Source organism: Pinus tabuliformis, chromosome 2_1 (assembly GCF_031772625.1).
Source record: "Pinus tabuliformis cultivar Carrire ecotype Pingquan chromosome 2_1, CPIR1, whole genome shotgun sequence".
Lineage (NCBI taxonomy): Eukaryota > Viridiplantae > Streptophyta > Pinopsida > Pinales > Pinaceae > Pinus > Pinus tabuliformis.
In genome coordinates this window covers 439,271,550-439,282,819 of record NC_142299.1, presented here as the reverse complement: position 1 = coordinate 439,282,819, position 11,270 = coordinate 439,271,550, and positions in this window count along the sequence as shown.

Sequence of the window (11,270 nt, the reverse complement as noted above, 5' to 3'; positions counted from 1 at the left end):
TCAGCCCATGGAAGTGAGGTAAGGCGGAGGGGCTAATGTTCTTCATTTTCATCTCTCCATTGGTCTCTCATATGGGGAAGGCACCTTCTATTCTCTCATCTTCTCTTCTATTGTCAGCCATAGCTTCAGATGGAGTGGTCTCTAACTCTTCTTCTACTATAGGATCTTTGTATATCTCAGGATGTTCACCTATAGGTTCCTCTGGTTCACTGTCACCAAAGAAGAGAGAAGGGTGACTCAGTGATGTGGTGGGGGTGTTTGGTAGGAATTTGCCTGATCTATCTCGGTTCCTACGAGGCATGAAATGGAAAAGACTTTCTTTTTCTTTTGATTGTTTTTGCTATGCTTTTCTTTTGGTACCTGCAAAACTGAGACAGATTGATCTACAACTAACTATGAAAGATGCAGAATTAAACTGAAAGCAGGAAAGAACTAATCTACTTTGCTCAAATGAAATTGCAAAAATGGAAATGCTAGTCTACGCTTGCAGAAAGGAAATGCTAATCTATGAAAGCAGGAAATGCTAATCTATGAAAGCAGGAAATGACTATGCTACTTTTGCAGAATGGAAATGAAGTAAACTACTTAGCAGAAGGTTGTAGTAGAAAATAGAAGAATAGCAACAATCACCAATACTCTGCCGCTTCCCCGGCAAAGGCGCCAAAAATATGGTGGGCTCTAGTATTGTAGCAATAATGCTACAACTCCTGGAGCTTCCTATCTCTAATTTTATCAACCCGGTAGTTCGTACAAACTTGGAAGCGACGGTGCTGTATGCACAAGTACTAGCTCTTGTCGCAGCTGTCACTTGGTCAGCTGGCACAAGTCCGCTAGGGCTCAAGCCAACTTCTATAGGCTCACAGAATAAGCTTTATGAATGATGGACGAAAGCTAACTCAAAGGAGACTAGTCTATTTGCAGAAAGAAACTGAAAGCCAACAAAGCATGAAAACCCTAGTAAACCCTAATTTGACTAGCTAGGCCCTTACAATGCAAAACTGTGAATGAAACTACTACCAATAATGCCATTACTTGTAGTGAGCTGAAATACATGCATCTAAGCTACTTGCATCTGAAAAGACATGTTTTTGTATTTTTTCATTAAGTGGTTGGATTTATTGTGATGATGCTTTTGATTAGGGTTTGGTTGTGCAGGAGCGGTTTGAATGGAAGGAAAGCATGGGCAAGGTCAGGATGGCTAGGGGAGGTCCCAGAGGGTCTCTAGCATCAGTCCACAGAAGTCTACCACGTTCGGATGCTCAGCAACCGAGTTTGCAGGCTTCTACAGGAAGTCTGCAGGGGATCCTACAGGAAACTCAGGGATTCTACAGGAAGTCTGTGCAATTCTACAGGATGTTTGACCGTGGAAGTTTTGGGAGATGGTGAAGTGTTGGAGTGGTGTGGGAGGATAGGTGAGATGGAGATGGAACTGGTGATGGCTCAGGAGCAGAGAAGTCAGATGGAGGAAGAGTGCATGCAGTGGGTTGATGGCTGGAAGGATGGGATCACGAAAGGTTAAGTAAATGGAGCCATGTGAGTAATGGGAGAGCTGGAAGGTAAACGAGCTGAGCAGAGGTCGGTTGAGTGGCTTCAGGTGTGGTTGAAAAGACAAGGGAGGTAATGGAATGGTGTGGAGCAGTGTAGATGAAACAAATTGTCTATGAATGTCACCAAAACGAGAACTCTTTAACCTATGTTAACTGTGCTATTTTGAACCAATGAACAGCAGTGAAATTTGTGAAAGAAACTCGTGCATGGAAGTGGAATGGAGAAGTAATGATCAAGACCAAAGTGCATGGATGGATCTACGACTAAAGTAACTGTTGCAGCTTGTATGAACGTGAGAAGAACTGCGTTTCTTTTTGGTGGTTGATATGGACTGCACCTCAATCCCTAAGCAGAGATGGCAGTGAGCTCTAACAACCTTTTTCTGGAGCTCCTCTGTATTACAAACCTCCTATCGAATCTAAGCAACTGAAAGCAAAGTAACCATAAGCTAATCCTACTCAATCACAGAAAAACTAAATCAACAGACCGTAAATTCGAATTGCATGTCAAAGTAAAGAAACAAAGTGCTGGAACGAAAGGCAAATAACATTACAACACCGAGGAGATCTATTGCTCTCAGGTTGGGCCCTAACTTGAGAGCTATAGCTCCCTTAGAAACTCAGAATGAGATCAAAATCTGCCTGCCTTTATTCATAACCAAAAATCTGATGTCATGCCAAAAATGGCTTACAAAAAGAACCAACACCGAGCTGTAGCTCGTACTTCCAAATTACAAGAGTAATGCAAAAGTTCAAAAAGCTCCCATCAAAGGCTACGGCCTCAGTATTTATGCAAAATGATAGTCCAACGGGTTTCCTTGATTTGTGGAGCTCGGCTTTCCAACTGAAGTTTAAACTGCTGATCCTGTAGAACAGTTGTAACTGTTGTTCCTGTAGAACAGTTGGCTGCCTCTAAGCTCGGTGGGGAGATTGGTTGGAGCTCGGAGCTATGGTGGGAATCACGAGGAAGGTCCCCAAGACCGTGGACATCCTCTCCTAAAAACGAGCAGTGCCACCTTAATGTCTCCTTTCTCGTGGTCTTTGCTCCCTTTTAATGCCAAAAACCTGAAATCATCATGTATTAGTCACGTAGATAGAATGCCTACCCTTCTTCCTACTAACAACACGAATAAACCAAGAAATGAATGCATAAGAAATAAAAAATGAATCGTTTGAGCAGAGCAAGTAGGCCAAATGAGCCCAAATTGTACCAAAAATTGGGGCTCATCATGTAGGTCAGGGAAGTTGGATGAGGCTAGGTTTCTAAGGAAACTCCGAAATTTAGCTAAGTGTGGGATCAATGGAACTTATGTGAATAGTGATAAAACTTCACTACGATCACACACTTGAAAACTTATCGATACAACATAGACCATCCAGAACATATAACACATACTTCACTTAATGCAACAACCTTTGTGGCAGCTTACGGCAAGTGCGGCTTCGATTATAGACTTTGGGAGGATAAAGGCGACGCTTGTCCAGACTGTCTTTTAGATCATGCTAACAACTATCCTTATCTCTACAGTGATTTGGCACATAGATGTTGTATATGATAATGGCTTGCTGGTCTGCTTTATTTTCCAGAGTTGTTTTGATCCAGTGTTGATTTATTGTTTCCGAAATACAGTTCCATATACCTTGATTCCAAATTGTTGCTATTCCTCCTGAGGCTCCTCTTGCCTCACTAATGCTTCCTCTATACTGTCTCTGCTGCTCAATGACTTTATTCATTTCCTTGTGGTTTTTTTTTGTTTCTTGTAACATAATAATTCTTGGCTTCTCAGAAATGATAAGATCCCTTAGGGCTGCTACCTTAGAGGGGTACCCAAGTCCCCTGATGTTCCAAGATAATATTTTCATCATTGGATATGTGGTATGCGGGGAGGTGCTCACCCCCCTTGGTCCTTGTTGATTGCTTTTTTGTCATGCTGCCCCAGGATATAAGTTTCTATGGGTGTCTGCGTTCCCATTGCTATGTCCTTTTGCGCGTTCTCATCCCTGTGCTGCTTAGCAGATTTCCTGCCTAGGCCAGGTTTCTTGGAGGGTTCACTAGAACCCCCGTGATCTTTAGATGAGCTTCTGGTGATTCTGTTGAGGGGAGGATCAAGAAGAGGCTGAGAGGAAATAGTAAGAGGCAATGAGGATTCGATAGTGTCTTGGCATTGGCTTTCAGGGAGAGGGGGCTCCTGGGGATCAGGAGGAGAGTGGGGGGATGAGGGGTCTTCTTCCTCCAAAGATTTGAAGGGGTTTGATGTAGAGGGTAATGGCTGAGTCAAGATGGGAGGGGAGGAGAAGGATGCAGCTTGGATTTCTGGGGGAGGCTTTGGTTTTGGGCCAGACTGTTTGGGGTTTGCTTTCTTTTTTTTGACTTGTTCCCATGTGTCTTCACTGGCTTCAGCATTTTCATTCATTTCATTTTCTTTTAGTTTACTACACCTATTAGCAAAATGACCATATTCATGGCATACCTTACATTTGAACGGGATTTGTTCGTAGTCCAGCTGCTGAATATGGGTCCATTGGTCCACTTTGATCTTGATTGCTTCCGGAAGGCCCTTTCCTAAGTCGACTTCAACACAGATCCTTGCACATGTGTGCATGTTGTCCTTTGGTTCGCATCTGTCGATGTATTTTCCGACAGTGTTCCCAATGGCTTTGACCGATTCATCTCCCCAGCAATGAAGAGGGAGATGGGGCAAGCGAACCCAAACCGGGACTACATTAGGTATATCCATTTCTGGGTCGAAGTCAGGGGACCATCTGTTCAGATAGAGACCTCTCGAATCCATGAAGTAGGGACCATTTCTGAAGATGAGATTCCGGTCTTCTTTGGTTTCAAAGAGGAATGTGTAGTAACCCCTTCCACAGAATCTTATTGCGATTTTTCCTTGGATGTTCGCGTTCCAGTTGCGCTCCACCCATTTCTGTACAACTCTGGGAGAGGGCCACAGGCCAGTAAATTGTCCAACCAGACCTCTCTCTGCTAGAGAGATCGCTGCCTTCCTTGGGAGACTAGGGGGAAGGGAGATTTCTGGGATGTCAGCCAGTTTCTTGACGAACTTTGAAGCTGTGGGTTTGTTTCGGATGGTAGCATTTTTAGAAATGAGAGAGGCGAAGATCTCAGCCTGGTCTTCATTGTCTTGCATCTAGGAGGGGTCGATCCCAGCCATGGAAAGGCCAGAAGGGAGCCAGTCGCAGCACTGGCCAAAGGAGGAGGGCAGAGCCCGACTGCGGGGGTGCCGAGGAGGAAGACTGGAGGCCCAGTAGCAGGGGCTGCCAGGCGGGAGGCCTGCGGAGGGCCACAGGAGGCGAGGTTGCAGGGGCACGGGAGCTCCGGTTCAAAATCTCGCGCGCGATCAAAAGGTCGACATTGGAGCTTGTACATTTTTGCGCCTTCTGGTGGTGTGAAATTTCTCCATGTCTCTGTTATCAGGTTATGAAAATCGGGGTGATTCAGCCAAAAGGCTTCAAAGCGAAAGGGCCTGCGAACATTGTCTCCCAGTCTTTGCCAGTGAAGCCTAATAGGCCAATGGTCCAAGCCAGAGAGTGGCAATATAGAGGCCAAGAGATCCCTGCCAAGATGTATTGCATTATCAGAGATCAGGAATCTATCTAACCGAGATGCAATTTGGTGGGCATCTGCACGCTTGTTGTTCCAAGTATAAACGCCATTGTTGAATTCCATATCTATAAGCCTGTTGTTATGAATGTAGTTTTTGAAGTGCATGCTTTCACAGTCCAGCTTGATCTGTCCTCCTCTTTTTTCCTCCAATCTTGTAATCATGTTGAAGTCCCCTCCTGTGATCCAAAGTGGGTGGGATCTTTCTGAGTTGATCTAAGTTAGGGTGTTCAGTGTGTCTACTTTGTTTGTTGCCTCCTGGGGGAAGTAGACATTAGTTAAGTGTCCATGAACATTTGTCCCTGTTAAATGAAACTTGGCCTGAATAAAGTGCTTACTGGCATGTATGTTGGTAAGTGTTATAGCTCTATCATCCCAAACGATGGCTAGCCCTCCTGAGGCTCCCATGGCTTCCACCGCCACTTCTTTGCTTCTTGGCCACGCTTTGGCAAGGATCTGATCCAATGTTGTGGAATTACACTTGGTCTCCTGCAAGAAGAGAATTTGAGGCTTTTCCTGTTGTAGCATGTTCTTTATTAATCATCCCTTCCCCAGGTTGTTGAGCCCTCTGATGTTCCATGAGATGAGCTTCATGATTCATGATTGGGAAGGGGATTATAGTATTTGGTGAGCTTGGAGTATCTTCCAGATTCCACCAGCATCTCCCCTATGTAGATGGTTCTCTGAAGATCGGTTTTCCGTCCTCGTTTCTTGTTGTCTTTGAAGATATTTCTTCCATCCCACTAACTACCAGTTTGGACGCCTAATGATCTTTGCTTCTATGCTCTTGAGAGAATTACTTCTAAGTTCTCTAGCTGTCGCTCAGGAATTTTGTCATATTCCTTTTTCTTACAAGCCTGTTCAAGTCCCAGTATATCTAGATCTTCGATGTCGAAGCTCTCTGGTTCCTCTTCCATGTGTTGTACTATTTCCTGCTCTGCCTCTGTATCATCTACAATCGTGAGCTGCATCTGAGTGCTATCTACCTCCATACCTTGAGCAGTCCTTTTCTGCATGTTACTGGGAGAGGGCGTTTTGGTGTCCGTGGGTTGCTTAGAAGTGAGGGCTTTCTTTGAGCTTGATGGAGCAGAATGGGCGGAAGTCTTAGGAATGGCTTCAGGTTGTTTCTACCTTGGGTTTCTTGGTCTGCTTATTTTTCTCCTCAGCTCCTTGAGAGTCATCTATCATGTCATCTTTCTTCGTGGCCCGTGAGAGACATAATTGTGTAGTTTCAATGGGCAGTGACTGTTGCGGGATGAGACCTTGGGAGGACACATTTACACAGTTTTAGGATGTAAGGCACTACTTGGGACGAGACCCTAGGAGGACACATCTATGCAATTTCAGGATGCAAGGCAGACTGGGTAGTCAAGGGACAAAACTGCACAGTTTTTGGAGACAGTGGGTTCCGGCTGAGGGAAGGACACTGGAGGAAACCACTGCCCATTTTTGAATGGTAAGGGAGGTTGGGATTTCTGCGCATTTCATGGTTCCACGTCATAACCACGGTCTTCCAAAACTTCAATAGAGATGAGATTTTTCTTTAGGCCTAGAACAAACATGACATCCTTGAGCCTGAGAGGGGAGCCTAACTCCCTCTGAAAGGTGACTATACCAATACTGGTCATGTTGTACCTTCCGTCATCCCCTAGCTTGATGTGCATCTTGAGATATTTCTCCTCCAAGTCACTGAAAATGTCTCTACACCCTGTCATGTGGAAAAATGCACCTAAGTCCTAGTACCACACGCTCCCCATCACTATTTTGGACATGCATGCGATAAGGGTAAAGTCAAGGTCAAACTATAAATCCAAGGCTTCACCCACTGCTCCTCCTAAGGTCTTATTGATTGCCTTTTTCTATGGGCACTTCGTGGCATAACGCCCGTATTCATGACAATGGAAGCATTTAATTTTTGATAAATCTTTCTTCTTTCTCTCTTGGTTGGATTTTGGTTTAGTTTGAGATTTATTCCCCTTTTCCCTTCTTTCCCTTTTCAACCAATGCAAAGTTTTCTTCATCCTTGCCCTTGGATGAGGTCCCATCTCTGGTATTCTGCCTTATTTCCTCTTGTACCAAATCATACCATAAGTGTTCCCAATTCGGTAGTTTCTCCCTCCCGTTCACTTAATCTTGATAGTTATGCCAAATCTTGAGAAGGCCCAGGAGGGATATTCTTACCAAGTCATCCTTTGAAAGAGTAACACCAACTCCTGCAAGCTCATCACGAACTTGTGTGAACCTCCTTAGATATTGTAGGATAAAGCCATTCTTCTACATCTTGATATTTCAAAGTTTATCCTTGAGCACTAACTTTTTGTGGTCACTAACATTCTAGAATAGATTTGTGAGTGCCCACCACATTCCATAAGGATTTTCTTTCCCATGGAGATTGCTGACAATGTGGTCTCATACTCCCTCCAATATTATTATCCACACCTTGGCTACAACTTTCTTCCACTGAGCAAGGTTTTGGGCATAAGATTCTATTGGTTTTGTAACATCTCTCTTGATGTATTCTAGCAATCCATTTTCATCGAATACCTCCTCCATGTGATCCTTCCAGTCAATGAAATTAGAGTTGCCTTCCAAGGCATACTCTAGCCTTAGCCCATTGAAGGTCATATTTTCAGTTCTTAAGAGATCTTGCTACATTGAACTGCAAATTCGAACCTCCTGAGAAACAAATTCGAAATTCCTGCTCTAATGTGAATCCTGCTATGATACGATGTAGAAATTATGGTGTAGATTTGCAACTAATTGCATCCAAGTTGTCTACTAATGTGGAAATTCAAATTTTCTCAATTTAATCAAGGCAAAATCAAATTGAGAATTTCTTGCTGCATTTTTTAACAATCCTTTAGGTGAATCTAATCCATGTTGCCAATCTAGCACAACAATGTGCTAATAACAACAACCAACTGATATAAGTAGCATTCAAAATAAATAAAACAGTCAAAAAACACATATTAAAACACAATCGATGGAGACCCCGAAAAGTACTCCAACTATGTTACCATCTATTAATGTTCTTCGAAAGTGCCTCCATCACTCCTCTCACGACACACACCTCTGTTTTCGGCCTCCATTGCCCTAAATATCATTAGTTGTTGTCAACCTCCATCGCTCTACTTCCCGAAGAAACCATCAATAGCGTAAAGATGAACCCCTAATCCTTTACCTTTTTTACTAGTGCGTCATATTGAAAATTTTAAGACAAAAAAATTATTTTGTCTTAAAAAATTGTCTTAAAATTCCCCTCCATGTAGTAGTGCATCCATGTGAATCCAAATAATTTACACACAAATATATAATGTTTATCATTTTTATATTAAGTAGGAGTGCATATAACCAAAACAACACCAACTACATACACCTTTGAACCATAATACATCAACAAAGGTTCTCTAAATGAACTAGTAGTGCATCCATGTGAATCCAAATAATTTACACACAAATATATAATGTTTATCATTTTTATATTAAGTAGGAGTGCATATAACCAAAACAACACCAACTACATACACCTTTGAACCATAATACATCAACAAAGGTTCTCTAAATGAACTCTACAATCCAAAAATAAGCATAGTACTAATGAGTAACTATAGCGACATAGTTGAGAGTCTAGAATTTAGAATTTACAATCTTGTCATATGGTACTAGTGTCTGGTTGTGGTTGCATTGATTTTTGAACCCCCATTGTCATGACCCTAGTGAAAATGTACACCTTCACTCAAGCCACAGAGACACACATGTCATGACAAAGGAGTTCAACAATCAATGCAACCAACATCAAGGTACATTGGTCTAGTGCTATTGATTCAATGTCAATTCCATACCATCATACATCATAGAATCCAATGGACACCTTGCAATCCTACCAATCCTGTATTCTTGAAAACTGTTTAACCCTCCTAAATTTTGAATGGGATCTAAAATTTGACTTTCTCCAAACTGAATGAAGTTGGAACCACTCTGAAACAACCTGAAACAATTAATGTTAATATTAAAAATTTAATTAAAATTTGACATTATCCTTATCTTTCCTTTTCAAAAAGGAAAGATAAGGAGAATCTCAACTTTTACTTTAACTTTAAAAATTAAATATTACGATTAATTACTAGGGTAGGTTTTGTAGGGCCCTAGGGTTAAGATGTTTTTTTTCCTTTTAAGTGTTTTTTATTAAAAAAATAATATTTGGTGGTCATTAGTTATTTTGCACTACATTCTTCGAAATTGGTCAATTTAGTAGAGAACTAGTCACTTTGGTGTTTTAAGGTCAGTTCAATACAAGACCAACCTTAGACAATTTGAACCACTAAACTAGACTAGTACAACTCTAAAACCATTGGGACCAACCAATTCCACTAGTTCTAGGCTAGTTCCAATAAGAGTGTGCCATTCTCATTTTCCTCTCAAGTCGTTTTGTTGGATCCTTTCAAGAAGGATGATTTGGAGAGTGCCATAGTCAGACAATTGTGAGCACCTAAGATCATAAGTAGTTAAGCCTTGACAAACATAAATTTGCAAGGAACTAGTATAGACCTCCCAAAACATATTTAGTGAGGACATGCATGCAAGGAACTATTACAGACCTTCCAAGATAGTTAGTGAGGACGTGCATGACCAAAAAGCATAAGAAAAATTATCCACCCTCAAAAACCCTAGACAATAATTTGAAGTGTGGTGTAAAACAAATTGTTGGTAGGCTATTAATGCTACCAACAATCATTCCCTCTCCAATTTCACAAGAAGCTCCTACTCAAGCTACCTCCTCCACTATGGTTATAGTAAGTTCTTACAACTGTGTGAGCTACAAGAAATTAAAATTGCCTTGGAATATCCACCAATATTAGGGAACTCGACTTCTCTGCATGCACCAACTATTTTGGGTTGATTGATCAGTTAACTTGATGATCACTGAGTTTGACTGAAGTCCCACTGCTTAAATGACCTTCCACTAGTTCCTCCAAAAGTTGGAACTATTTTAACTGACAACAACCTGAGATAATTGACCTTTATTGCTACAAATTAGCAATCACATATGCATAATTGAACTCTAACTCCTCCAACTCGAATTTACTGAGTAAACTGGGTGACACAAGCCATGTCACACAAGTTAACATCATCCAAGTTGTCTGTTGACATGGAAATTGAAATTTTCTCAATTTAATCAAGGAAAAATCATATTGAGAATTTCTTGTTGCATTTTTCAACACATAGTTCAATGGAATGTATTACTTTCACTATGAACTTGGCATAGTTCACATGTTAAGTTCATAAGGTTTTGGGCTGATGTGGTTCTATGTGTTGTGTATATAAAGAATAGGCGTCCATATCATGCTATCAGAAACAAGACTCCCTATGAAATGTGGTATGGCCACATTCCTTCAGTGAGGCATCTCAGGGTTTTTGGTTCCTCTTGTTATGCCTTCATACCTAAGGAACAGAGAAATAAACTCAGTGCAAGGAGTCACAAATGTATCTTCTTTGGGTACTCATACCTCCAAAGCATACCATCTCTATGATTAAGTGAATAAGAAGTTTATAATATCTAGTGATGTGATCTTTCTTGAGTTTTCCAAGACTGACAATGTTGTTGAGCGGCAACTTAATCGCTTGGATAGATTCGAACATGCAAAGGGTTTTCAAGATTTTGATAGTGAAATTATGTCCTTCTCTTAGCTTTATACTTGCTATGAAGAGCCTTGAATAAATGAGGTTGAAGGAAATTCCTTCCCCTGGTTTGTCAGGAAAGAGCTAAGAGACTACTATCAGTAGGTAGCCAAATCTGACAAGCAGTGAGGGTACATGCAAGATACAAAGAAAGGCTTAATGCAAAGGAGTGTACTGACTATTTACATATCATGAAACATCTTCCATCCCACTAAGGCTGCCTTGAATTATGCCTAGTTAGTCATAAGATCATGTTGGTCACAACCTCCCTAGCTTAAATAAACAAGTGGTAATACTCTTCATCTTCTAAGCTATGTAATAAACAAGTGAAATGGAGCAAGACATGTAGAGAAACCACATGGAATGACTTTCAGTTCTTGCAACCATGAATGTCATTGAAGACAGAATGATACGACAATGAT